Source organism: Thamnophis sirtalis, unplaced genomic scaffold, assembly GCF_051295495.1.
Source record: "Thamnophis sirtalis isolate CommonGarterSnake01/CBP01778 unplaced genomic scaffold, rThaSir2_p1.2 scaffold_1, whole genome shotgun sequence".
Taxonomy (NCBI): Eukaryota; Metazoa; Chordata; class Lepidosauria; order Squamata; family Natricidae; genus Thamnophis; species Thamnophis sirtalis.
In genome coordinates, this window is record NW_028261381.1 from 36,144,287 (window position 1) to 36,170,017 (window position 25,731).

The 25,731-nt window shown below is 37.8% G+C and overlaps 1 protein-coding gene and 1 non-coding gene across 2 annotated transcripts in view; one reads left to right on the forward strand and one right to left on the reverse strand.

The window, feature by feature from the left end:
• Positions 1–25,731, reverse strand: part of LYPD6B (LY6/PLAUR domain containing 6B) — an 84,298-nt gene that overhangs the window by 19,825 nt on the left and 38,742 nt on the right. The gene's annotated exons all lie outside the window — the stretch shown is intronic.
• Positions 8,805–8,911, forward strand: LOC148049375 (U6 spliceosomal RNA). Its single transcript, XR_015695302.1, has one exon. It is a non-coding gene; the product is annotated as a U6 spliceosomal RNA (small nuclear RNA).

Genomic DNA, 25,731 nt, shown 5'->3' on the forward strand with positions numbered 1-25,731 from the left:
GTTTACTGAGTCTCATGTTTAATGAATAAAAGAAATAATTATTATCATTATTATTATTATTATCATCATAATCATCTTTGGCATCAGCAGCAACATACAAAAATTCATGGAAACTTCAATGAACCTCTGGAAAACGAAGCTTATAGCTAATGAAGAAGTACTGGGTGAAGTTGAAATTAAACAAGGCATTTTCCAGGGTGATTCCCTTTCACCTCTACTTTTTATACTGTCAATGTTACCACTGACAATCATTTTGAAGAAGGTGAACTGTGGATACGAACTTGCAAAGAAAGGACTGAAAATTTCGCACTTGGTGTACATGGATGATTTGAAGCTGTTTGGTAAAACAAAAGCTGAACTCAATTTATTAATTGAAAGCACAAAAGAATTTAGCCAAGACATTGGCATGCAATTTGGAATTGATAAATGTGCAACAATGGCAATTAAAGCAGGCAAGGTCATAGAAGATGATGGAATAGAACTTGAGAATAAAGACATGATAAAGGCAGTAAAACCAGAAGAAGGTTACAAGTAACCTAAGTCAGGCCTCTGACTTAATGCATAATAAAGACAAGGAATCAACTTCAGCCAAGTACATTCAATGAATTCACAAGATATTAAAGTCCAATTTGAGTGGAGGGAACATTATAAAAGTAATAAATACCTGAGTTATACCTGTGATTTGATACTCTGCAGAAATAATTGACTGAACCCAGATGGAGTTGGACAATTTGGACAGAAAAACAAGGAAACTTATGACAAAGAATCATGCCTTGCACCCTAAAAGTGATGTTGACCAAGTATATCTACCAAGAGCAGAGCGTGGTCGAGGATTCCTACAAGTAAAGCAGACTGCGGAAGAAGAGAGACACAGCTTGAATGACTACATCCAGAAAAGTGAAGAACCAATGCTTAAGGAAGTCAATAAAGGAGGCCTTTTAAAGACAACTAAGTCGAAAGCTGAATACAAGAAAGAAGTAATTGAGAAGCAAGCTGAAAATTGGAAAAACAAAGCTATGCATAGCCAATACTTGAAAAGTATTGAAGACAAAGCTGACTAAAAGCTAACTTGGAACTGGTTAAGATCAGGAGCACTGAAAAAAGAAACAGAAGGCTTTATTTTGGCAGCTCAAGAACAAGCCTTAGCCATAAATTGCATGAAGGAAAAAATTCAGCATGTTACCACGAACAGCAAATCTCGCCTATGTAATGAGAAAGATGAGACAGTCGACCATTTGATCAGTGGGTGCAACAAAATTCTAACTACCTACAACACCATGACCGAATTGCTAAAATCATTCACTAGAAATTGTGCCAGAAGTTTGGATTTGAGTACAGCAAAAACCACTGGGAACATCAGGTTCAGAAAGTTCTAGAGAATGAAAAAGTCAAGATCTTGTGGGATTTCAGAATTCAGACTGACAGGCACTTGGCCTACAACACACCTGACATAACAATAGTTGAAAAGAAAAAAGTACGGTTCATTGACATTGCAATACCTGGAGATGCACGAATTGAAGATAAGCAGCAAGAAAAAATCACAAAGTACAGGAACGTGCAAATTGAAGTTGAGCGACTGTGGAAAAAGAAATTGTGTATTGCCCCAATTGTAATTGGAACCCTTGGAGCAATACCTAAAGGGCTACCTTACTATTTGGAAATTCTAAATTTATCTGACCTGAACATTCTGATTCTACAAAAAACCACCCTACTTGGAACAGCTTATATCCTCCGACACTATCTTAACAGTTCCTAGGTATTTGGTTATGACTGGAGCTGTTGAGCTACCAAGCAGCCCCAAAGGCTGTGAATCTCACCAAAGATTAACTACAGGATGATGATGATGATGATGATGATGATGATGATGATGATGATGATGATGATGATGATGATGAACTGGAGAAGATAACAAAATACAAAGACCTACAAATAGAAATAGAATGACTATGGCAAAAGGGTAGTACCAATAGTAATAGGTGCTTTGGGTGCAGTCCCAAAACAACTGGATCACCACTTAAACACCATAGGCAATGACAAATTTGCCATCAGTCAATTGCAGAAGGCGACTTTACTTGGAACTGCTTCCATCCTGCAACAATATCTGTAATACCGTCAAACATCCAGATTTGCCTATCCCAGGTCCTTGGTAAGGACTCGATAGGTAGACAAAAATGCCAAATCCAGTCTGAACATCTGGTTGACTCTGCAATGATTAATGATAATAATGATAACATCAAAGAGTTGATACTAGTTCCATAAGATCTCTGTCACATCTGATAAAGTTAGCTGTAGCTCATAAAAATGTATGCCTTTAAATAAACGTTTATTAGTCAGAAACAATCTTCATCAATAGGCATTTTATTTTTTAAATGAATACAAATAGTCATCAACTTACAATCACAACTGAGCCCAAACTTTCCTTTGCTGAGAAAGATAAGTGAGTTTTGCCCCATTTTGTAACTTTTCCTGCCACAATTAAGTGTCTCACTGCAGTTGTTCAGTTAGTGACATGGTTGTTAAGTGAACCTGGCATCTCAATTGACTTTGCTTGTCAGAAGGTTGCAAAAGGAGGTCATATGATCCTGGGACACTGCAACCGTCATAAATACAGGCCAGTTGCCAAGAGCCCAAATTTTGCCCATGGGGATGCTGCAAATGTTGTAAGTATGAAAAATAGTCATAAACTATTTTTTTCAGTGCCATTCTAATTCTGAATGGTCACTAAATGGATAGTTATAAGTTGAGGACTACCTGTAATAAAACTCTTGGCATGGAGAAAGGTGAACACTACATACTATAGCAGCAGGAAAGCCACGAGTAAAATCTCAAGCCATGTTCACGTGACATCTTGCTTAACAACCACATTGCTTAGTGACAGAATTATTGGTCCCAATTGGGGTCATTTAAGTGAGGACTCCTTCTGACTCCACAGTCTCAAACTGCTGCATATTTACACCCATCCTATATAATATTAATATATTCTCATAGTTGGTTCTATGGAATGAATGCCCAACAGATGAATAAAACATAGAATGCAGGGACATCTTGGCCAACCCAAAGGTTTTTCCTATCTACCCTACGTATACTGTACTACTATTAGGCCACTGATTAACAGAAGGTCATAAGATCAACAGGTAAAATTGTCTCTCTGCATGGGAACACACAGTGAAAACAAATTTCTTTCCCCCCTATTTGCTATTTCCATTGGAGGTGACTAAAAAAAGCAAGCACCTGCTCTTCAGAAAGCCTTCTTTGTTCTCGGTTCTTTGCAGCCTCCTCTCTCAAGCATTTCTTTCTTCAAGGTAGATTTATTTTGCATGGTTTTCATCAGCCTCGGCTTTTTATTTCTCCTCCCTTACTTATTTACTGATTATTCTCCTTCACGGTGGTGGAAAACTGCATTATGCTTTGACAGCTGTGGTCATAACACTATGGTATAAATAACACCAATATTCCCCTTTCTAACGTGCCCCCCCCATTTCTGAATGGAACTCAACCTTGACATTTCATTAATAGCTTCTTTTGCGGTGATGGGGAAAGTCTCCTCTCATTGGTGATATTCATCATCTCTCAGGAAGGAGGGAAATCCAAGTCAACAGCTACAGGTGAAATATGTTTCTCCCCCTCCTTTTCTTTCAAGACCTACCACTTATCTGTGATCCCAGAAGCAACTGCTGCAATACAGGAAGGCAAGGAGAAAGAATCATGAGTACCACCAAAAGTTTCCCTCAACTAGCAATGCAACAAATTGATGGAAGCTCCATTCCAGAGTCACTGTTCCCCATGTTTTTTATGCTCTCTTTCCAATGGCCCCTCCCTACTAAAGACAAACACCCCCAGCTTCCCATCAGGAAACCAGGACAACTGGGTGCTTATATAAATGAATGGATTGCCTTCCAATGTGGAATTTTATCCCCACTATTCTTTTTACTGAGCCTTTAATCAGGAAAAAGGAAGGAAGGAAGGAGAGAGAAAGGAAGGAAGGAAGGAAGGAAGGAAGGAAGAAAGAAAGAAAGAAAGAAAGAAAGAAAGAAAGAAAGAAAGAAAGAAAGAAAGAAAGAAAGAAAAGGATAATTCTACTTTGTCTGAAAGCAATTAATTTCCATATTGTTCTGTTCACAATATAATTAATTTCCCAATTGGAGTGACTGTTACCTGCAGCAATCATCCAACCTTGAATATAAAAGAAGTTGGCAAATTAATGTCTAAAGATAAACTGGCAGAAAAGACACTACAATCAGAAGCAATCTTGATTGACCGTACTGGTTTATTCATTGCAGGAGTCTGTGCTTCTGTGTTTTTGTTCTAGCCTTTGGCTAATATGGAAATAAGCTAGATAAGATAACATCATCCCAATATATCATGATGCTGGGTCATGACCTTTGGTATTTTTGTGCCTTCCAGTCAGTCTCGATTTCTGATGACTACAGGGGCAAGTCCATGCAGTTTGCTTGGCAACATTTTTGGAATCACTCTTCAATTCTGGATGCCAAGAGATTCTGCTGAGTTGTTTTCCTTGATATTCTGCACTATTAAAAAAATACAGGTGGTCCTTGGCTTACAACCACAACTGAGCCCAAAATTTCTGTTGCTAAGCAAGAGAGCTGTTAAGTGAGTTGTCCCATTTTACAACCTTTCTTGAATCACTGCAGTTGTTACGTTAATAACATGATTGTCAAGTGAATCTGGCTTCCCTATTGCTCATCAGAAGGTCTCAAAAGGGGACCACATGACCCTGGGACATTGCAACCATCATATAAAATACATGCCAGTTGCCACGTGTCTGAATTTTGATCACCTGACCATGGGGATGCTGCATCAGTCTTAAGTGTGAAAAACAGTCATAAATCTTTTTTTTTTCAGTGTCATTGTAACTTTGAACAGTCACTGAACAAATAGTTGTAAGTCAAGGACTACTTGTAAATGCTATGGAATATTGATGTTTCACAGGAAGGAGATTTTTTTTTTCATAAAGTTTTTTATTTTTCATTTTCATAACATATAATTGCATGTATACTACTACGTAGTCAACATCATATTATATTATTAAATGTTTATATCAATTCATCTTATCATCAATTCCCCAAAAGAAAAAGAAAACACCAGTTATTGGCCTTTCTGCTCTCTATACACTATATTTGTGCATTCACTTTCTTCTCCCTCTCTCATTCCTCCCTACTTCCTTTCTTCTCTCTGTCCTCCTTCCCTTCTCTACTTCCCCTTCCTCTCTCCCACTCCTCTCTCCCCTTTCCACTCCTCATTTCTCTCCTCCTCTTCCCCCCTCCTACCCTCTCTCCTATCCCTCTCGGGAAGGAGATTTTATTTTCATGCTCCTAGACTTTGATTTTGGATAACTTTTCCCCTATGTTCTTCCTCCATCATCACTGTTTTCAAAGCAATACCAAACAAGTCCTAAAATTTTTGCCATGCAATCTTTTGACTTCTCTGTGGCTTTTGAAGAGAGTTTTAGTGCCCTGTGGAACCAACACATTAAACAATATTTGTAAGAATCCCTGGTTCTCAAAAAATCGCTATTATTTGTAATCATCTTACATGCATGTCGACCAATATGTTTACATTGCCTCCAAACAAATCTAATTAATTTCCTTGATTTGATTTACATCCTGCCTCCTTTTCAGGCGCACTGGGCATTTTCCATTTTCTTCTTCCCATTTTTCCCATGACAAAGACTCTGTTAGGTTCCATGAGAGTAACTAGGCCCAAGTCACTTACCCTATAAGCTTCTGTGGCTGAAGGCGATTGTAACCCGGTTCTCCCTGATAGCCATCCAATATTTTAACTGCTGTACACATTTATCAAAATTCTTTTCATACATGTGACATGCCAGATATTTTCTGGCATCTACAATTGGCTTTTTGAGATATAGGTACAGCAATAGGGCCATAAAATCATAACTCTAAAATTGGAACATACTTTGCTGATTACCATCTGCTTCTGAATGCATTTCAGGGAAACTGATTATTCAGATGAAATTTTATTTGCCTTGTTTTACACCCAGTGTTAAAAATTAAGAACTTCCCTTTTCTAAGTTGCTTCTTATTATTCTGGGGGGAAAATACTATGATATATTACAACAACTCCACATCTTCCCCTCTTTCTGTAGCAGTCACTTTTAAACCCATAAATAAATTCCAGAAATATGTGTGCATTCATTTATTTTATTTTTTGTAATGATTTTTGTCCCATGGGAACTAATGTAAAAAAGAAAAGCACAGAAAGAATTCTAAAAACACCACCAATAAAAACTGGATAAAGCTATCAATAAGTCTAGCACAGAACAAGGAAATGTAAGAGCAATAACTGAAAAATAAATGTATTTTTAAAGGTTTAATCAGTGGTTATTCTGGTTAACGAAGCATTTTTCAATCTATTTATTATTAAAGTGAGAGACAGCTTTGTCTAGTGGTTAAGGCACCAGGGTAGAAAGTGGGAGACTATGAATTCTAGTTCTGCCTTAGCCATGAAAGCCAAATGGGGGATTTTAGGGGAATGAGTGTCTTTCAAGCTTTACAAACAAACCTCACAGGGTTGTTGTTGAGGGGAAAATGGGAGGAGGAAGATATGTTGGATAAGTTTACCGCCTTGAGTTATTTGTAAAAAGTAATAAAGGCAGGATGCAAATAAATAAAATTAAAATTCTCACGTCTGTAATTTTTAGCTGGGTGAACGGTGCATGGGGCAACAATTTTTTAATCAAGGTTCCACAAATGGACTTACAAAATACATCCAAAATCTAGAAACAATGACTCTCATGGGATTGAAATTTGGGAAATTTGTGGATGCTTCAATACTGTTGTGTTGCCACCCAGAGGTTCAGTAGATGGGTCCCACTCTATCTCTCCAGAGACCATCTCCCTCCCACCTATTTTTTCCCTCTTCGTGATTCTGTTTTTTTTTTCTTTTTTGCTTATGTAAGGAGATATCTCTGAAACCCAACAGACCCAACAGGCCACAGGTTATCCAGTTGTCATTTAAAACTAAATAATAGGAAGGCCAATAGAGGCAGTTTGGTGTAGAGGTTAGGGCATTAAGTTAGAAACCAGGAGACTGTAAATTCTAGCCCTGCATTAAGCACAAAGCCAGCTGGGAAACCTTAGGCCTGTCACTCTCTCTCAGCCCTAGTAAGCAGGCAAGGGCAAATCACTTCTGAAATTTTGCAATGAAAATTGCAGGGACTAATCCAGACAGTTACCGGACAGGGGTCAGCACTGATTTGAAGATGTGCACATACATACACACACGCCAACCAAATTTCCCTCAGAATATTAAACAAGATAATCCTGCGCTGCCTTAATATGTTCTTACAGTCAGAAAATCTTTGGCTTGTATTAATGTGCATTTTTGTACTTTTCTGTAGCTTTTGACTCACAGGCACCCAAAACAGTAAAATATAATTTCCTCATAGGTCTAAGGTTTAATTTTTTTACTTGTTTAAAATTCAGTTTGTTGATATTTCAATATTGCACAATTCCCTGAATGCTTCTTAAGAGAAATTGGGATGATTTAGGTTTGTAGAAGAGATGACATAACATGACTGCTATGTACCAATAGAATCATACACAAGATTCTCCCTTGCTCATAAACTCTTTTATGCCAAGAGTTAGCCTGGAGCAAATTTTTAGGGCTGAGTTATAGCATTCACTCTTCAAAACAAGGAGGGGTATATAATGGATCTCCCTACTGACAAACTATCTTAATTACTACTGGTTTTTTTTTTAAAAAAGAGAGTCAGAAAACTATAAAAGCTCTCCATTCAACATTTAAAAGATTAAATCAGCAAGAATTCCTTAGGTATGAAACTATAGCACAAATATTCAAAGAGAAGTCTGCACTGTGGCTATAAATCAGATCCCTTTGATCCTTGCCTAATCATAATTATTCAGTGGCTCTAGTTCCTGCACCATTGTAAACTGGAATAATGTGGTAAAGGCAGGCTGTTGACTTGTGGCAAACAAGGGCCTGGCATTCCTTCTAAGTATAAAACCTCCATACAACTAAAAGAAAACATTTCTCCCAATACTCAATGAAAGAAATTGTGATGTTCAAATTCAATCAAGAAAAAATAACCATATTTAAATAGCATTTTTCAGCAAACAAAATAATCAGGGTTAATGGAAAGGTATTCTCTGCCCACTGTAATCAAAGTCAAATAATTTCTATTACATTTTTCTAACTGAAGAGCTACTTAACAGAAAAATATGTTTGTGAAGTAGCACATAACAAATGTCAAATGTTGGATCTATAAACTTTTTTCAAGACAAGCTAATAATCCTTTCCCTTTCCTGTTCCCTTTCATTTTCCTTTTCCTTTTCCCTTTCCCTATCCTTTCCTTCATTTCATTTCCCTTCTCCTTCCCCTTCCCTTTCCTTAGACTACTACCATACTAAATCCTTGCTGGCTTACACAAAAGAGTGAGCAAAGTGACTAGCACTTAAAGAGGCTGAGCCTTTAATTCTCGGTTATTAGGCATGTATAATTTCCTGCAATTTAGACACTGCTGCTAGTTGCTGCTTTGATGTTGCATAGTTTTGAAGCTGAGAAAGGACCACCACTGGCAGTGGTATCTCAAGAAAACATCAGGTTGGGGTTTTTTCATATTTCTACTTGTTTGCTTACTTCCCTGAAGAGTGTGTGTGTGTTTATGTGCAATATTTATTTCCTTACATTTAAAAATTGCTCAGCAAATCAGTGGCCATTCACGTCATGCCACCCTTTGACTCCCAGGACAGCATTAGTGCTACAAATGTCTCTGAACTTGTGCTGCAAAATAATATTTAGTTGTAGTGCTCGCTTCGGCAGCACATATACTAAAATTGGAACGATACAGAGAAGATTAGCAGGGCCCCTGCGCAAGGATGATACGCACATTCGTGAAGCGTTCCATATTTTTAAATAATATTTAGTTGTTATGGTTATTTTGTTATGGCTTATGTATATTTAAAGATGGCTTTGGGCATGCAATTGACTTCAAACTAATCAAAACTAATACCACTTGAGGCACAACTTGTTATATCTCAATCTACCTAAAGGCGTGTTGGATTCAATCATGTATTTACTTAAGAATTACTGTACTCACTTTGGGAGTGGCACCAATCAGGGCTGACTTTGATTAAATTGTATTTCTGATTACTAAAAATAAAGAAGTGAAAACATTGCTCTGAAATCTCTTAAGCTGCCATCCCTTTGTGCCAACTATTCTAAATTGGCATTCTCTGTTCGCTTCTGATCAAATTTCATTCAATATGCAATCATTTTCTGGTTTTCTTTACGTGTTGTATAAACAGAAATACAGGCATAAAATCACAGAAACTTACATTATTCTCTCCCTCTCCAGATTTGGCAGAAAATAATAATAATAGTAACAATTTGGAGACAGCGAAACAAAAGAGAAAGAAATGGAGAAAATCACAAGATATAGAGACCTAAAGATAGAAGTAGAAGGACTATGGAAAAAGAAAAGTTGGACCAATAGTAATAGGTGCTTTGGGTGGCAATTCCAAAACATTTGGAGCACTACTTGAATACTACTGGCATTGACAAAATTACTATCAATCAATTGCAAAAGGCAGGTTCACTTGGAACAGTTAGACTGTACGATATTACTAAACAGCAACATCTGCCTATCCCAGGTTCTTGGGAAGGTGGCAATAGGTGGACAAAAATGTCAAATCCTATCTAAACCTCTGGCTAACTGTGCCACCAAGTATAATAATCTAAATCATGTAATTTGGGTGACGGCCTCGCTGCTTCTTCTTTATGGTGTTACATAAACGTAAAGAACTTGTCATTTTATTCGTTCAGATCCAAATATATTATCTTGTCTTTAAACAGGCCAATAGATTAATAGTAACATGAGACATGGGCAGACTTTCAATAACAGTAAACTGCATAACAAAAGAAAATAATAACCAATGACAGGAAAATTAATGTAATTAAAACTATACAAATGCATGATGACATATCATTTTACTTTGCATGGTTTCATTGTTTTTAAGAAATACACTGCAAATTGGCAGGAAAATTAGATGATGACTAGATGGGCCACCCAGGTTTCAGTTTGGCAGCTTTATACCAAATTCACAGGCCAAAAAAAAAAAAAGATTGCTCATGTTTATCAACATAAAATGTATTTTAAATTTAAATTAATGTACCTAATTAATATGCATTAATTGCTCCAATCATCCCAATTCTGAAAAACTAGAATTACTTTAAATGCAAAATTTACCACAATTATTGTTCCAATATAGTATAATTTCTTTAAAATTTTACTGTCACTATCATAGGAGTTTAAATGAGTCTGTCAGGTTCCAAGTAATGCATCCATGCAGGTTTGACAGAAAAAATGGAGTAAGAAAATTCTTATTAAAGCAGTCTATCTTCTTGATTGCCATATATTTTGATTCTGTAATATTCAGAACCACTCCAATTGAGCTGTGCTTCCAGCATGATTATAGGAGATAAGCAAGCTGAGCCGGAGGGTGGGGTCAAATGAGTCATCAATTTGGAGTCACTGGATTCCCACAAGAGACCTAAGTCAAGCCCCTCCCCTGTGCATTCCGTTGACCCTTATCTAGCGCCAACTTGGCTTGACCATTAGTAGATCTGATACTTGTGTATAGATTTCATATAATAAAACTTTTAGTGCTTTGAACTCAACTCCTGTTCCTAGTTACTGGTGCCTGACAATAATGGTGGGAAGGAATATTCCTGATAGGGATGAGTGAAGAACCTCGGGAGTTTATATAATCCCACCAGGGTCACCCTAAGCATAAAGGTTATCCTAGTTGCCCATTTAAAGCAAACAAGTCCTTATACCTGATTGTAAGCCGCTCAGACACAACGAGGTGTGCAGTGAACAAATTTAATAAAATAAATATCAGGCAACAGCGATATAGAAAGATGCAGGAGGTAGGTGATCACTTTAGTGACAACTTCAGAGGCATCAATTCAATTTACAAAGGAGAAATCCTAAATCAAATCCTCTATGTTATCAAGAAAACCACATGGGCATAAAATATAAAGTGATTGATAATTTGGCAACAGGTGATGGGGCACCCAGCTTAGATGGCGCTTAATATTCTACAAAGAAAAGATGATAATCTTTCATAGTACTAATGAAGTTTATGACATGGTTTGATTAGCACTTTTGGGACATCTATAGGCTAATGTTGCCCTGCAGGAAAAGAAAAACCCGAAGCTACAAAAGCAGAATTACAATGGGAATAGGGAACATAAGAAGCACAAACAACAAAAGATGAAATGAATTGATGCTACAATGACATCCTAGACATCAATCAACTAAAATGAACTAGAATTGGATGCTTTCAGTCAGAAGACCATACTTTTTACTATTCAGGACATGAAAAACAAAATGTTTAAAAAACTGCTTTTGTAATCAGGAAGGATATATATTAAAGACACAACTTGGGTACAGTGTAATTACCGATTGAATAAGATCAATTGGACTTTGTAGATTTTCTTTAATCCGATGGTTTTTCAAGTTCATGTTTTCCGACCACTGATGATGATGCAGAAGAAGAGGAGGAGAAGGAGAAGTTGTTTTATAGTCAAGTCCAATCTGAAATCAACAGAACATCTAAGCAAGATAAGCTCTTCTCCTTGGAAACTGGAATACTGAAGCTGGAAATAATGAGTAAACTGTGACCCTCATGCATGTATCTCCCGTGTGCATCCTGCATCCCCCCTGCATGTACATGTGACCCCTCATGCATGCACCCCACCCCCCATGTATGTGAGGCAGAGACCTGAAAACCAGCTGGCCGGCAGAAGGCGCACACATATACACGGTGGAGCTGAGCTGGGGCGACAGCTCACATGCCCGCTGAGAGGGCTTTGCGTACCACCTGTGGCATGCGTGCCATAGGTTCGCCATCACAGTCCTAGTGTGTATGTTCCACATCAAGCTAAAGTGAATAAACAAAGCCAATAAGTGAAATGAAATCAAAGAAGTTGTTAAGGATGAATGTGAAAAGAGACTGCCAAAGATAAAAAAGGAAGCAAACTAAATGCCAGAACAAACAGTAGAAGCTGTAAACAAGAGAAGTCAAGGACAAAGGTCTTGGGAAAGCACTTAAAGAATTTCAGAGAGCTGTTAGGAGAAACAAGAAGAAACATAACAACCTCTGAAACAGCATCAAAGGTGGAAACAGACACAGAAAAACAAGGACAATCTTCTAAAAGATTTCTTTACTAAGAAGGAAATTCCAAACTTGAATTGGTATGCTAAAAGACGCCAATGAATAGACAATAACTGATTCAAAGAAGATCAAACCAAGTTGATCTTTGAAGAAGTATACTGAAACATTAAACAGTAGAGTTGTCAACATCCAAGATGTTATGAAGGATATACAAGAATACTAGTGCTAGAAATTAGATTAGTACTCTTTGTCATTTGGAGTTGGAACACTTCAGGAAGTGATGGAATATCCACAGAAATATGGCAAGCAACAAAAGGAGAATCAGTAAGGATTCTAATCAAGTTATGCCACCAAGTCTGGAGAACATCACAGTGACCAACAGATTGGAAGAATAAACAGAATAACAGAGCTGGAATGGACCTTGGAGGTCTTCCAGTCCAGCCCTGTGCTCCAGCAAGTCAGTTTACATACCAATATCAGAGAAGAGAGTCTTAACAATAGTGCAAACTATCACTCAGTGTCCTTAATTTCATATATTAGCAAAATAATGATTACGAACATCCAACATATATTACAACCGTAGTTAGAAAGGGTGATGCAAGATGCTCAAGTTGATTTTAGAAAAATCCAAAACAAAAAACTTTGTCTTTAAGTATGCTATCAGTTTGCTTCAATTATATTGTTTTAATTGATATTGCTTTTGCTTGTTCATTAATTGCCTTCAATGCTGTCTGTTAATGCAAAGGCTAGACATGAATCTTATTAAAAAAATTATGGAAATACTCTCGACGTTATTATGACGTTTATGAGAGTTCAGTCCAAAAGTAATTTTTAAAAGACAAACAGACTGCAAATTTATTCTTAACTTTAATACTCTCTTTCTTTGTTACAATCAGAATTTAATGACGTAGGAAAAGATAGGAATAACAGCCAACTAAAATGACAGTGTCGCTGTAGAGTTGCTACGAGTGACAAGATTCAGGGGCATGATAGGGAAGAGGAGGTGCTATAAGACTAACTTAATTTGGTTTATTGACAACTTTTCCCATTGCTAGTTTGCTTCTTAGACAGTTCCAACACAACAAAGATGCCAGGAAACAAGAGATTTCAAAAGACTGCAATTGAACGATACAGCAATGTAAAATGAGAGGGAGATTAAATCAAAGTACTTCCAGTATTTTTTTTAATTCCCCATTTATAATAATTGTCACACAGGATATGAAATAATGAAAGTGATCTGGCTAAGACACTTGTCACCCTATTGATCTCCAGGGTTGACAGAACTGTATAATACCAACACCTTGTTGGTGAAGAATAAAAATATAATCAATGAAAAATGAATCTCCCTAGGTAGCATTCTCCATCTTCTTTCTCCAGTGTTTTGTAGTCCCATTATTATGTATCCCTTTTGCATATTTATAAGCTCAACACTTCTTTCTTAGAACATCTTTCCTTTGTTCTACCAGAGGGATGCTTTGCACCAGATCAGAATGTACTGGTATGTAGTGCAGATTTTAATTGAAATGGCTTTTTTGATCTTTTCATTTGAATTGTGTTTTTTATCCATAGTGCATGATTCAGCTGCACTGAAAGCTATTAATGGGCAAAAAGCAAGATGTAATTGTAATACATAAAAAGTACACTTGTCAGTGATGAAACATTGATGGTAGTTTCCCAGGCACTAAGTATATACTTCATGACAAATCTGGAATTATTGCTCTGCAATGTCTGTCTGTCTGTCTTTCTGTCTGTCTGTCTAGATCTAGATCTAGATATAAAATCTAATAAGCAGTTTTATTATTTGCTGGTACAATTCTCTTTTCTCTTTGTTGGAATGGTGGTGGAAATGTTAAACGTGTGCCGATTCTATAATTTTGTGGTACTTCTCACTCAAAATGATAAATTTGAATTTGTGAGCTTTAAACACAGAAAGTGATAATAACAAGATGACAATCAGATAAACAGGTTAAACAGTCAATACACATTGACATCAAACAGAGAACTGTTATTAAAAAAAGACATGGGGTCCTTCATGTGATGAATTCTCATCATCACACCACAGGTAATCCTCAACTTACAAACCACAAATAGAGCCAGAAGTTCCATTGCTAAGAAAGGTGGTTGTTAAGTAAGTTGCACCTGATTTTGCAAAAAAAATAAATATGGCCATGGTTATTAAGCGAATCACTGCAGCTGTTAAGAGAAACCAGTTTCCTCCATTGACTTTGCTTGTTAAAAGCTGGCTGGGAAGATTGCAAATGGTGATCACGTGACCCCAGAATGCTTAAACGTGAATATATGCCAGTTGGGTCTATGACAATTCACCACGGCCAACTTGCCATGGCCAATTCATTGTGGGACAACTCGCTGTTGGACAAGAGTTATACTAATGTCAAAGAAATAGTGGAATAGACTCATTAAAGAAAGGATGCAAAAGGAGGGACAGAATGAAATATGAATTGCAAAGATTAAATATTTTTATTTATTGTAAATAATTAAATAGTATTGTTAAATTGTCCCACAGTAAGGTGTCCCATGGCGAGTTGGCCATGGTGAGTTCGACGAAGCAAGCTGGCCGTCACAAGTTGTCCCATTCCAATGCCAGTTCCCATGCACTCAAATTTTGATCATGTGACTGTAAGGATGCAGCAATAGTCATAAGGGCAAGAACTAGTCACAAGTCATCCTTTTTTTGTGCCATTGTACACTCAGAAGGTGGATCAACGAATCTTTGTAAGTGGAGGACTATCTGTAAGTCAAAAACTAATATACTACTTAAGAGACATAGCTGTACATGAAAGCCTGTAATTTCAAACTGAATTTCTATTAAAAGGTTAAAATTGTTATTCTAATATTTTCTCCACTAAAATAGCAGTAGCAATAATAGCAATAGCAGTAGACTTATATACCGCTTCATAGGCCTTTCAGGCCTCTCTAAGCGGTTTACAGAGAGTCAGCATATTGCCCCCAACAATCTGGGTCCTCATTTTACCCACCTCGGAAGGATGGAAGGCTGAGTCAACCCTGAGCCGGTGAGATTTGAACCGCTGACCTGCTGATCTAGCAGTAGCCTGCAGTGCTGCATTTAACCACTGCGCCACCTTGGCTCAGTGGTTACATTTGGCTCTAAAATGTAAATCACTGATTGTTGTGTGCAATTTTGTGTAACTGTGTAATTTTTAGTCAGCTTTTCTGAAGAGAATGGTTCCAGACTAGTGAAAAAGCTACAGTCACATTTTTCTTGCTTAACTTTGCAGATATTTAGAAGTGACTGGCCTCCTGCCATCTATATAGGAAAACCAACATAGCAAAGGTAAATGTGTCACATTCAAGCACTGTTTGAATTTCCATTTATTTCTCCTTTCGCCTGCAACAAGAATTAGTTCAAACAACCCCATGTGATTACTGAAACTATACAGCTGTGTGGGGCAAACCAGTCATAAAGTAAATGAACTGTCACTAGCTCATTGTTCAAACCCTTGAAGACACTCAAAATCAGTTGTAAAAGAGAAGCTGTATCATATAGTTTCAGCATAAAAAACAGGATTTGCTTGATCATGGTTAGAGAAGAAAAACAAGAGCTTTTAACTACGATTCCACAGTCAGAAAGAGAAATGGGTGCATTTAGGTCCAGATCCTATTGTCTTTAAGGGAAGATCTATTTTTCTAAATAAGTACAAGGATCTGAATTAGCAGATCCTTGCTCATTTTTATCTTATAAATCCATGATGGTGAACCTATGGCACACATGCCAGAAATGCTGGCATATGCACCGTCACCCCAGGTGAGATCTCCATGGCGTTTCTTTTGTGAGCTTCTGTTTCCCTGCAAACGATGAAACAGAAGCTCATGAAAGAAAAAGTTCTTATCTGTTGCTGCGCTGCTGGTGTTTGGATGCCCTGCCTCCCACCAGCCAGTTGGTCTTTGGGTCTCTGCTGCGCATATCCATGCATATGCATATTCATACATGTCCACACATGCACATGTGCATGTCTGTGCATGTGTGCGTACGTTCACCTTTCAGTTTGGGCATGCGCACACACAGTTTGGGCATTTGGTGTCTAAAAGGTTCGCCATCACTGTTATATATCTTTCTCCAAGTGCACATGCATTTTTCAAGCATCCCCAAAATATTCTATGTGGTATCTAGCACTGTGGTACAGCTAATATTTGAGACAAGTAATTTGGACTTTCTGCAAATGTCTCTGAAAACCTATTTTTCTCCTCCAAGCTCTGGAATGAGTCAGGATGTACTCACCTAGGGCCTAGGGTGTGTTACATTTAGAATATGCTCTTTCTTTCTTTCTTTCTTTCTTTCTTTCTCTCTCTCTTTTTCCTTCTTTCTCTTTCTTTTCTTCCTTTTCTTTCTTTCCTTCCTTCTTTCTTTTTCTTTCTTTGTTTCTTCCTTCCTTTTTGTTTTGCTTGTTTATAAACTCTATCTGTTTTTAATCTGCAGAACAGAGTCAGTGTTGAGAAGGACAAGCTTATACATCAAAGAAAGAGATAGAGGGAGATTCTGATCTGCTTGGATCATACTTATTTTCTCAATTAAAAAAGATGTGACTCCAGAAGCCACATTGGTGTAAAGATAGTTGGTATATCTGACTTCAGCAGCAGAAAAGTCAGAAGATGCTGCTATAGGGTTTAACTTTACTCTATATCATAGAAGGGATCTTGGAGATCATCTTGTCCAACCTGTCATCCATGTAGAATCCTGTACCACAATATTCCTGACAGAACATCATTCAGCCTGTTCTATACATCTCCAGTGGGGGGGAAATCACTATCTCCCAAGACAGCTTTTTGTTCCTTTCTTGAACAGCTACTACCGTACTATTAGGAGATTTCTTCTTTGGGACCCAGAATATCATTGAATCAGAACCCACATGCACACAAATGCATACATTCCTTCTATTCTTCCCCAAACATGACCAGAGAAGACATAATTAGTTAGAAGTTTGCTTTAATTTTTCAAACGCACTTTGCATGGTGTTATATCTAATTTCAATTGCTTTACCTTTACGAAGAGCTTGAGAATCTACTCTTCTTCTCCTGAAGTTGGCCTAAAGGTTTGCTTAACAAGGAGTATTGAAAAGTTCACAAGGCCTTTCAGAGATAACAGAAAACTCAACAGACAGTATGTGTGCTTTAGTCATATCTTTATTGACAAAAGCATGCCTATTGGCAGCTAGTCCACTTTAAGCAAAGTACTTTGTTTAAAAAAAATGCTGAACACAGGTTTTGAGAGCTTTGCTATCTTAACAAAATTCCTCAGCAGCTAGGAAACGGCTGTGCAGTAATGGTCCTTTTATATAACCAGGAATCAATTCCTCATTATGCTGTCAACAGACCCACCTCTTCCTTTCTCCAAGTGATACCACTCCAGCACAATTATTCTTTCCATATCTCCTAGGAACTTTTCCAAGTTGGCACCAAAGTGATTCATTCAGTGTTTGCGAATGGTACCTTTAATGCAACCCATTAAAGGCACCTAAGGAAAGTAGCCTATGTTTGTGTTTGTACACACACACACACACACACACACACACACACACAAACACCCTCCTTTGCTTTATTTCTAAAAAGACATGCTGACGCAAATGGCTACATCTATTACTTCGATGCCCTTACTCAAATCCCAGAGGTATACAGGCTTCTTCTACGGAGAGCAGCTGGATGTGATAAGAACATGCACTGAAGATGCTGGAAAAAGAATGAGTTATTACAAGCACAAAGCTAAGCATAAAACTAAACACCGCTCTGGAATTAAGCTCCAAAAGAGATCACAGGTTGTCCTTGATTTACAACCACAATTGAACACAAAATTTCTGTTGCTAAGCAAGAGTTATTAAATGAGTTCTGTCCCATTTTACGACCTTTTTTGCCAGTTGTTAAATGAATCACCGCAGTTGCTAAGGTAGCAATATGGTTGTTAAGTGAATCTGGCTTCCGCATTGACTTTGCTTGTCAGAAGGATGCAAAAGGTCCTCAGTACACTGCAACCATCATAAGTATGAGTCAGTTGCCAAGTGTCTGAATTTTAATCATGTGGCCACAGGCACAGTGGAATGGTCATAACTGTGAAGAATGACCATAAGTCACTTTTTGCATTGACATCGTAACTTCAAACGGTTACTAAATGAACTGTTGTAAGTCAAGGAGTACCTGTACAAGCCATGCAGAATCCAGAAACTGCATTTTTACCAATATTCCTGACTCTGCCTGGCACAGGGGTAGACCCACTGCAAAGATTCAACATCTGTTCACCTACATCAGGATTTCTCCTGATCTCAGGCTGCCTATTCAACCTTTCAGCAGGAGTCGGTGGTTAGTTATTCTCACCCTCTGGCAACATGAATCTCCTCTGCATGATAACTCACTCTTTCTTACACACACAGATATTCAATACTTTAATACTACCTGCTTGTTGGCGCATGGTACTCTGTTGCCTGGTTGGTTCCCTGCAGTATAAAAGCAGCTGCGAAAGATAGAAAAGTCTCCTTGAACTAATGAGCAAGGGCTCTTGGCCCTATGCCAGGCCTACTGTGGGAGAAATAATGGGCTACACATGCTACCTTCATTGGCTCACACTGAAGATTGAAGTTGGGGAGATCAGAGGACAAACTGCCAATGGGTACATGCCGTTACACCTAACTTGGCACTTTCGTGACATGACCTGGAGAATGTATTTGCACAGCATCTCTAAACATTCCTCTAACATGATTACCCACCTACCAGGAGGGGTAAAAAATCAGGCCAACCTTAATGAGATGGTACTTTCTTCGATGGCCTCTGAAAGTCTAAATGGGGCCAGATTGCTGGCTTAAAATTCCAGCTGAAGTTTTGTGTGCACTTGACAGAAAACGAGACCCCTGCTGCATTCTAGCCTTAATAGGCCCCAATAGCAAATGATAAAGGATCAGCGCATCTCTTTCTTTAGGAAATCTTGCCTTTGCCAACTCAAGTTGTCCAAAGCCACTGTGGCAACTGCGCTTTTCAAAATATCATCGTTTTTAAAGCTATTTCCAACCTTAGGGAAGGAGAAGGGGCCACTTAGAACTTGCTAAACTGAGTGGAAAATGGTGTGGTGTGCCTCATCTAGAGTTAATTAAGCTGGGATCGGCTTAATTTTATCAACTTATAAGAATGGTTGCAGCTATGCTGGTCTCCCAAAAGGCCAGACAACACACTGTTATTTGTTCACACAGTGGTTACTACAAACAGTAAGGTTGAATAAACACTCACTTACATTTAAATTATATCCAGTTTTCTAATAAGTGTGTGGCATTCAATCAGTCCTCTTTCATCTCAAATGTAGCCACAGGCTGTGCCATCACCATCCCTCGTTCTTCTACCCTCCCTGGTCTTCTTTGAATGAAAAGGCAAAAATCGCAGTCCTATAATCCTCAAACTGAGGAAGTAGCAGACACTAATCCCACATTTTTCGTTTCGAGAGGTCCTGGGTGCTCTCTGAGCTTGGTTAGCACTGATGATGTTGCCCAGTTTGAGTAATGAAATGTCTGCAAGAAAACAGCCAAGCTCAGAGAGCACCAAGGGCCCCCCTCATTTCAACCCTGAGCTACAAATATTCTCCTTTATTTTTCATTTTCATCTGCCTCATTGCTGATCCCATCATTGATTCCCAATCTAAAAGAACAACACACCCTAAATGTGAACTCTTAATAGAATCTTAGGTATACCTACCCTATCAAAAAATTGGTGCTTACAGGCCAAATTCACCATTGCAAAATACCAACTAGAATAGAACCACTGGACAGCCACAGACCTGCCTTAACCGTTTGATTTAAATGTTTTAACCGTTTAACCGTTTGATTTAAATGTTTATAAACTGCCTTTTTACACTTTACCCAAGAAATGCATCAGGTATCCAAAATATTATATTAAAACATTCATGACTGGGAGAGACATGGGAACAAGGTCAGCCAATAAATAGGCATAGCAACAAAGTCAGCCAATGGGAGCTTAAACAGATCCGAATCTGTGCAGAGAATTGAAACAGAAACTGTCTGCTGCCCTGAGAAGTAAACTACAGTCTTCCTGGGCTTGTCTGCTGATATGAAACTAACCGCTTGTATTTGCCTATAACTTTCCTGCCTTGTGTTTACTTGGAAGAACCACCTGTTGGTATTGTACATTTATTCATCTATTCTTAAGTATATAAAGAAGTTAATGAATCCTGCTTTATCAGTTACCTGTGTGTGCTTCTAGATTTGAATTTATGCAACAAACTCTGACATACATACATACATACATGCATGCATGCATGCATGCATACATACATACATTGAGGACACATATTATATCCTCAAAAAAAATTTCAGACAAAAAGACAAAAAAGAGCCCCATTCACTAGAATAGCAGAAATCCAAATATCAAAAGCAACTTAATGAGGCTGAACATGCTCTGTCAGCCAGGTGGGTGTTAAATTAAACTTGATGCAGAAAAGCTGAACAAAAAATTCCTATTATAGCATTTTATTGGAAATCCCACTTATTAAGGCTGATTTTTCAGCCATAGAGGGAAAATACTGAATGATCTATATACTATAGCAAGCATATATAATATGCATATTGAAAAGGGCTTTTATGTTTTATCTGTTCATGTAGGAGATGACCAGATTGAACCAGAGGGCAGGGGGTCAAATGTGTGATTAATGTCAGGTGCAAGAAATCAGGAGCCAGGATAGAGTTCAAAAGTACTATGAGTTTATTACAAGCTATATTATACACAAGAATCTGATCTACTAATGGTCAGGGCACATTGGCGCTAGATAAGAGTCAACAGAATTCACAGGGGGTTGGATTTAGATTGCCCTTGGGAGCATAGTGATTCCAAACTGATGATGCATTTGACCCCATCCTCAGGCTCAGCCTGCTCATATCTTATATGTCAACGAAATCGGATTAGCTTTTATGTTACACATTTGCTTTTAATTTAAATTTATGCCATTTTTTATAATCCTATTGAAATGTGAGTTCCTGTTTTAATTTGTGTGTGCATGTGTTGTTATTGTTTTTGGCTGATCAGTGGCATCAAGCCAAAAATATGCAACAGAAATAAATCTGAAAATAATTGACACATTGATCTTTTTCTGGGAAACCGCAAGCATAGTTTTGCCATTTCATTTTAATATGCAAGATTATCCACTTGAAAAAAGAGCTTAGCATATGTTTATGTATGCATATGCAAATACAGCTATATATTATCCTTACATTTGTGTTCCAATTATTTATAAATACTTTACGGCATTCTAGTCATGTATTCTACGATCTACTATTTCATATCATAAAACGAGTAAGAAAGCATTACGCCCATTTGAACAACTAGATTTTTATTTATAATTAATTGGTATACAAATATCTGAATTACAACAGCAGGAATCCTAGGTACACTCATTTGCAAAGACTTCTCATTTAACAAAAACAATTTTATTCTGAGCAGACGTCTTCAGATAATAACAATGTTTTCACTGTTAATAGAATTCAGCATGCATAAAATCTGACTTAATGCTGTGTGCTTGTTCTCCAAACAAAAAGAGACAGAAAAAGTGATAACTGAAATCAAAGAATAGGTAGTCCGTCCAGGAGTGGTATTCACCGCATTTTTCCGAGTATAAGATGCACCTTTTTCCCTCAAAAAAGAAGCTGAAAATCTGGGTGCGTCTTATACAATGAATACAGCATTTTTTTGCCTCCCGAAACCCTGCCCCCTTCACCAAAATGGCTGTGCATAGCCTTTAGAAGGCTTTCAGAGTGCTCCTGGGTGCTGGGGAGGGCAGAAATGAGCGAAAAACAGGCCATTTTTGGCTCAATTTTGCCCCTCCAGCCCCCAGGAGCACTCTACAAGCCTCCTAAAGCCTATTCATGCCCTTTAAAAAAAAATGGGCCATTTTTGCAAAAAACAGGCTGTTTTGGGGAGGTCTGCAGAGTGCAAAAACTTTTTTTAAAAATTTGCCTCTTCAAAATCTTGGTGCGTCCTATACTCCGGTGCGTCTTATACTCCGAAAAATACAGTACCTTCCCTACTGGTTCACAAATGTGAGTGTATGCGCCCCATCCATGCATGTGCTCAGCCTTCCACACATGCACTTTAGCTAAAAAAAAAGTGCCTAAATGGGATGGGATAGAGCCAGGGTGATGGACGGGTAGGCAGGTCCACCCGTGATTTCCACTACCAGTTTGGGCAAACCAGTCTGAACTGGCAGAATACCACCTCTGTCCGTGACTTACAACAATTGAGCCCAAAATTTCTGTTGCTAAGCAAGACAAGTTTCTGTTATTAAGCAACTGAATTTTGACCCATTTTATGACCTTTCTTGCTGCTTGTTAAGTTGTTAAATGAATCTCTGCAGTTATTAAGTTGGTAACATGGTTGTTAAGTGAATCTGGCTTCCCCATTGCCTTTGTATAATCAGAAGATCCCAGAAGATGATCATATGACTCTGGGACACTGCAACCCTTATAAATATGAGGCAATTGTCAAGTGCCTGAATTTTAATCACTCGACCATGGGGATGCTGGAACAGTCATGTGTGAAAAATGGTAATAAGTCACTTTTTTCAGTGCTGCTGTAACTTTAAACCATCACTAAAGGGAGTGTTGTAAGTCGAGGACTAACTGTATATTTAAGATCTTATCCAATTTAAAAAATCTGTGCATCAAAGAAGGTGAAAGATAATCATTTGACTCAACTCGGCATCTTAAAAACTAGTTGTGATTTGCCGTTAGAAGGCATGAAACGCAGAATGTTAATCAAGCTTAGCTTGCTTCTAGATGAATGCTTTTAAATTCTAATGGTCCCACAGTTTGTGTTCAGAATATTTGCTGAAGCTTTGAACATTCCATCTCAATTATGATTAATTACTCCTTCAATAGCAAACGCAGTTCCAAAAGGTGTGAGAAAGAATTTAGAAACACAAGTTTGGGCAAGCTGGCAAGAAGACCATTTTTACAGAAAGAACATTGATGGTAACCTAATGATGGAGGCATCACATGTAGGAATGTTTGTTGAGGAAGTGGGGAAATTAATCTTTTAAAGAATGGAAAGCTTGAGAGGTCTGGGTTAAAAGAATTCCAAATTCTGCAAACAATATTTTTGGGTGGAAATGTCACATGCTTTTCACTATTTACTATCAACTGAGGAAAGGGTGCAAGACTTCAGTACTCTAATTCAGACACCATTATTGCAGTAATATTAAAAGTGAGCCATTAAAAGGGATTTTCCTTCAGGGTCAACACATGCAAAATGCCATATTTCCTTTAGAGAAAATGGATTAAGTCCTACTTATTTCTGGGAAATTCACACCCAACATCGAGTCACATGTGAAGAGGAAAATAAATTATAGATCTAAAGAACTAAATTACAGTCCTCAACTTACAACAGTTCATTTAGTGACCATTCAAAGTTACAACAGCATTGAAAAAAGTGACTTTTGAAAAAAATGACCATTTTTCACACTTAGGATCTTTGTAGCAGTTTCATGATCATGTGATCAAAATTCAGATGCTTGGCAACTGGTTCATACTTACAACCATTGCTGTCATGTGGTCAGCTTTTGCAAACTTTTAACAAGCAAAATCAATGGGGAAGCCAGATTCATTTAACAACCTTGTTACTAACTTAACCACTGTAGTGATTCACTTAATAACTGTGGAAAGAAAGGCTGTAAAATGTGGCAAAACTCACTTAGTAAACTCACTTAGCGACATAAATGTTGGGCTCAGTTGTGGTCATAAGTCAAATATAAAATCTGTGAAAGAGAATAATTTTAAGGTAATGAGAAAGATAGAACCATGTTAAAAGAAAAGTTAAAGATAATTTCTCACTTGAAAAAATGGTATCATAAGATTATAAATTTAGGAAATAGAAAATTATTTCATAGGTATCAACACATATTAGGGTATTCCATTTACAACAACAGTGAATCTTTAATAGCACAATTTAAATGCTAGGAGTAAATGTCTCTTTGGAGAATCTTTTTCAAACATTTTTTGATTTCTGGAGACCAGTGGTGGGATACAACCGGTAGGCCTTGGTACGGGCATACCAGTGCCTGCTGGGAGCACCAGGTACCGTTCCAGTACGGTGCTCTGGAGTGCCCACCCCACCCACCCATCCACGTTACCTGTATTTGAGCCGATCAGGGCTTTTGCGCATGTGCACGGAGCATACGTGGTGGACGCCGGGCCCCATTGTAGGGTACTGGTTGCAACAGGATATGGAACCCACCACTGCTGGAGACCTAATATTACCATCCATTCCAGTAGAAGAGATACCTAATACACTTAAAACTCTTAGTAAAGATTTTATCATGACTTTAATACAAAGATCGCACAGACTCCAAAAAGTAAAAATACACTGCCCTCAAAATTAGACCTTAACCAAATAGTGGTCAAGCAGAAAGAATACATTTAAATAATTGAATGTTTTTTCCCCCAGATATTTGACTGTTTTACTAATTATGGGACTACTTTTGTGAGTGTTTAAGGCTTAATGAATCTATTTTTACTTTTATTTTTCTATAGGTATGCTTGAAAAATGGCATATTCCAGCCAATTTCAATTCAAGCATTTCTAAAAAGAATCACAAGATAAGGAGGGTGTCATTATATTGCAAAACTGCCAAGTGATTGTCTCAGGTTTGGCTTTTTGGAGCTAACCAAATAATTCATTTGGTTCTGTATTAGAGATCTTATGGATCCATTACAAACCTTGTGCTCTTATACCTTATTCCCACATTAGTCCTAGGCCTTGCTGGCTCCTGAGCTTGCAGTGTGACTCAGTCTGTTGCTACTTACTCAACCATCTTCTCTTCTCTTGGATTCATGGAATTTTCTGCTGCTTCCTCATTTACTGTATGGCCCATGCCCTCTGCCTCTCCTGCTACCCATTAACATACGGCTCTTGGGTAACTTTCAATGGGAGGGTACAGAAATCTGCAGACATGAAGCTCACCGGGGAATTTGGTAACCAGAAGCCTCTCTCAACAAAGCAGCACTTTAGCTGGAGGCAGAATAGAGACTAGGATTCAGTTACAGAAATCAAGCTATAAAAGGTAGCAACAAAAACAGTATTCATGTTTCTTTGAAAAAAAAACCATGCTGGGGTTGCTTGCACAGAGGAGAAAAACAGTGCAAGGATCTGCATAGTGTAACTTTGGTCTGTTGCAACTAGAAGAGGAATGCTAGATCCAAACTAAAATATGAAGCATTCGTGTTTCATCATAAAATGCTCTGCAAGGCAAGCGGATGGGCTGTGGATATGCAGAATTTAAATAAAACAGAAAACGAACCTTTCCTGAATCTGGACAGAGTGACAAATGCTGGACTCATAGGGACATCGCAAGATGCAGTGATATATTTTTTTTAGGAGAATCTTGTTCTGCACACAATAATAAATCGTATGCTGGAAATGAATTATTGCAAATGGTGAGTTTTCTGTAAATGCCTAAGAAATTATATCAGAATTTGGAAATATGCATGAGATTGCTTCTTGTTTTAAATACAAAGGGGACAAATAAAAACTGACATAAA